Below are 4,814 nucleotides of genomic sequence, written 5' to 3'. Positions count from 1 at the left end.
TTAAGATTAACAATGACTATTTCAAACCATTTAAATAATTTTAGGAACATAAAATAAACACTTTTGCAAATTTAAAGGTGAGAAAATTAAGCAGTTGACATTTTAATACTAATGAGAGACAATTTTGTGGAATATTAAGAGTATAACCTGTATTATATACATAAGCACTATTAAAAGACTTTTACACCAATAATTATCTCATTTGTTTACCATTTGTATATTTTCATTATGACTTGGCAGTTTATAAGACTTTTAAAAATTCTATTTCAAATTCATTTCTACAACCTCCAATAAAACTTGATGTAGAGCTTTAAGAAGAGAAATCTCTTCCCTTGAATATCAATTAAGCATAGTAAATGCAGATATTTACTGAGAATTTGGGTTTAACTGAAAACATTTCAGGGGAATATTTTCAATTTTGATTATTTGTGCCAATCTGCCCTTTTGTTCTATCAAAATGACTTTAGATAAAAGATCTTTATCACCAATTTTTTCTCATTTTAGAAAGACTCTCAACTGAGCATTAAATCAGTGGACTAAACTATTTTAAGGTCTGAAATAGTACACTTTTGCCCTTTAGAATTTATTTTTAGTAGTTTATTTAAATTAGGTATGATGCTTTCTAGTTCAGTCAGGGAGAAAGTTTGCTGTGCTAAGAGCAACGAAAGCATCCTTTCAGGCAAAATTCAGTCAGTTCTGTGATAAGGATTGGAAAGAAATTCAAGACAGCAAATTTCCATTCATGTGTCACCAACTGACATTTAGTTCATAGTGAAGGCATAGTATAGTTTATGCCATATGAAGTGGCATCACCATGAAAATCACCTTCCTGTCAAATTCTGGCACCTAAAAACATTTCATGTCAGGTCTCAGTGAGGAAAGACCTCCCATTTCTTCTCTCGGGAGTCTGCCAACTGTAGTCTATCTAGTTTTGGAAATGTCCTCTGGCATTTACGTAGGGGCTCCTTCAAATCTCAAAATTCATCGTTTCACTCTTTTCACAACTGGTCATGAGCACTGGTGCATGGAATTCTGCCAGGAGTAAGGTAGTACCGAAGTGGCCCAGGCACTGGAATTTACTGATGGCAGCAGACCTCAAACAGGTCCAAGATACAGTGCTAGAACAGCATGCTAATGCCCTGCAACAACAGCTCAGTAGCATGCATGGTGCTTATTCCCAGGAAGGGAACGTTTTTAAAGAAACTAAGACTTGGGCTCAGAACATCCCCTCTTGCCATCACTCCAGTGGTATATTAGTTATTTTTATGCTTCCTGTCTCAGCTTTTGGCTCTACAAAGGAACACTCTTGACAAAAGTTTGTGGAAGAAATGTCTCATTTCACTACAAAAACAGCTTCTATTCCTTAAGCAAGTTAGCCTCATTGTCCCCACACAGGACAAAAGAGGATGTGCCAAAAGAGATTGGATTTTCTTTCTGCAGATCCAGGCAAAACTTTCTGAGCTTTTGTAGGCCTCTAGATAGTCTTCCATCAACTGTGATGATAGACAAGTATAGCGATGCTGGTCTGAAAGCTCTGTGGCTATTATGGGCTCGGTGAGGATTTGGGTCATGCCACCTGTTGTGCTGCCACTGGGATCCAGATGCTTGATCGCAGAGTGTGAGGCACAATTAGATTGACAGTGGAGATCAAGGAAGAGGAGTATCAGTTATCTGAAGCAACTCTAGCAACGGGAGCTGCAGTTCATCTTATGAATCATTCTTTTGCTAAACTCCATTGACAAATGTGGGTCAGTGGCAGACTGAAAATGCTGCTTCTTCCACATCTATGGAGAAGAGCATTCTCGTAGTGTATTGGGCAGATGGCACAGCCATGATGTTCATCATGTCCTCAAGGATATCACAAAGAGACATCCTGCAGTTGGTACCATCAGAACCTGTGTCAGATGAGTTTATGTTCAAATGGGCCAGACTTTTGAACTTCCTCAGTTTCCTTTCATACACGAGGCCTACAGAGATGTCTGAAAACTTAAGTTCCCCAAAACACCTCTCTCTCTCTCCCCCCTTTGTCCCCCCCTCTCTCCTTCCCTCCCTCCTCTGTTCCTCCCCCTCCCTGTTCTTTTTCCCCTACCTCTCTCCTGCCTTCTTTTCTTCCTTCCTCCTGAGACAACATCTCACTATGTAGTTGAGAATGGACTTGAACTCACTATGGAGCTCACATTGGTCTTGAACTCTTGCCTCTCCAATGCTGAGGTTCCAGGCATGCATCACCACTGAGAGCTTATGTTTTCTTGTTTTATTTCTCACTGATAAATCTCATATACTTCCAACTTCACCCTACGTTTGCTTGGTGAAGAACACAAATAACACAAGGAGATCAGAAATTGTATTTTATTGTAGTTGAATACTTACATTATTTTAATAAGAAATCATTCATTTATTAAATTAGAAAATAATTCTTCCCACCTGAATTTTGTCGAAAGGATTAGAGTAGCTCAAATACTTATGATATAAAAAGTGTAGGATGTTGTTCAATTGGTTTTTATCTTTCATTTGAAATTGTATCAATGAAGAATATTTCAAAATATACCAACCAATTTTGATGTTGTTGCATGTAAAATTTTTCATTTTTATTTTAATGGAGAAAAGTTAAAAGAGAGATATTTAAGCTCATTTTTATTTAGTTTGTGTTTTCAACTTACACCTCGAATTCATTTTGAAATCTAGTGACCTCAAATTTGTTTATAAGCATCTTCCTCTGCCAGTTTCCTTTGCTACAGATTTCATGACAGTCTTCCAGACAGACCTTTGGAGAGCATCTTTATATTTTCTGAACCTTCTTGATCTTTTATGAGAGGCTTAGTTGTAGTTTGTCCTTGGAATATTTTACAGTACAATTTTTCTTCAACAAATCAATATTTTATTTTCAGTTGATATGAGATTTCTGTACCTTGTAGTTTTAAGAATAAAACTGAGATGGAATACACTCTAGTCTTTCCTCTTGTTTTAGACATTTATATTGTTCTTGCCAGTTACGTTCTGAAAAGACATAAACTTATAAACTTCTTTTTAAAAAATTAGAGTGTATTAATTTAAACAGTATGCATAATAGGAAACAAACTTGCAATATAAGAATAATTAGCTATGAATTCAAGTATATTATATTAGTCTCAATGCAGTTTGTATTTGAAACATATCTATATCTATATATATCTATATATCTATATCTATATATCTATATCTATATATATGATTTTTAAAATTTTATTTATTCACTTATTCATTTAGTTACTTGTTACAGGATCTTGCCACACAGCTCAGACTCATTTTAATCTTCCTGTCTCAGCCTCCCCAGTGCCAGGATTACAGACATGAATTATCACGTCCGAGACCAGTGGCTGGGAGGCTGAGATGGTGTTCTGGGGCTTGCATGACATGTGATACTGGGGATCAAACTCAGGTCTTTGCACTTTCCAGGCAGGCTCTTAAGCCATTGAGCTATCTCCCTCTCCCTTGCCCTATATATATAGTATTTCTGTGATATATATATTTGACATATATATATGTCAAATTAATCTGATAACCATTAAAATCAAATACACTGATACATCTTAAAAGAGCTAATATTCAAAATGATATCTGATCCTCTTGAAACATTTCATCAAAAATCCTTTGAAACAGAAATAAATGGTAAGTAAATTCTGCTATAACAAAATAATTAAATTCTGAAAAAGAAAATAAAACTATGTAAAGTCTTCATTTTCTTAAATGCTATTTTTGCAGCAATTTTGGGATTAGGAAAGTTTAAAAGTACAGTCCTGTGTCGACCTACCTCCAATTTTCCTAATCATTAACACCTTTCATGTGTATGATGCATTTGTGGCCACTTACAGACTCACAGATGGACACATTATCATTAAATCCTATCATGTATTCATTGTCCCTAATTTTAAAACCTAATGACCTTTTCCAGGATTCCATCAGAGATACTACATTACCTTTAATTGTCATTTCTCCTTAGGCTCCTCTTGTCTGTGACATTGTCTGTGACTTTCTTTCATTGATGTCCTGGACGATTTTGAGATGGGCTGAATGGATATATTTCAGGATAGCTCTTTATTAGAATTCATCATGCTTTTCCTCAGGATAAACCTAGGTAATCAGCTTTACTTTGCCACAAAAGTAAAGTGCTATTTTTATCCTGTCACTTCAAGGGTGCTGCCAACATGATTCATGAAGGTTGGTATTGAGGTTCACTACCTGGTTGAAGTATTTGTCAGATTTTCTACAAAAATGTATACTTGCTCTCCCTGCCCACCAGTACTGTACACCTCAGGAGGTATAAGCGGTCTATACATTCAAAGTTATGTTCTTACTCATTAGGAAAAGTGCCTACATAGATTGTCTGGGGTTCTTCAACACCAGAGATCTACCTATTCACTATCATTTATTTGTTTCATTCACTATTTATAGTTCTGTTATACGATAGCTTTTTATTTTCTACTTGGAGTTATAATATAGCACATGAATTTGTTTCTCTAATCATTCCAACTTTGGTCATTAGAAGTTTTTCGTTGTTTCTTGTGTCCCATTGGTGCACCAACAGAGGGGGATGTGTATGTTTTCTCTTAGTACTTGGTTATTTTCCTCACAAAAGTAAATAGCTTCAAGCTCAATCTTGGGTATTTCCTATCCTGTTCATGGAATCAGCCACTTGTTGTTTGTGGCATAAAATTCTAAATATACTGATTAATGCATACTATGATATATGTACCATCACAATATCATACAGAATATTTCCACTACTCTACAAAAACACTGGTTCTTTCTGTTAATGATATTAATGAATTAAAAAA

This window comes from Octodon degus, unplaced genomic scaffold (assembly GCF_000260255.1).
Source record: "Octodon degus isolate 3935 unplaced genomic scaffold, OctDeg1.0 scaffold00006, whole genome shotgun sequence".
NCBI classification, from domain to species: domain Eukaryota; kingdom Metazoa; phylum Chordata; class Mammalia; order Rodentia; family Octodontidae; genus Octodon; species Octodon degus.
This window is presented reverse-complemented; position numbering follows the sequence as displayed.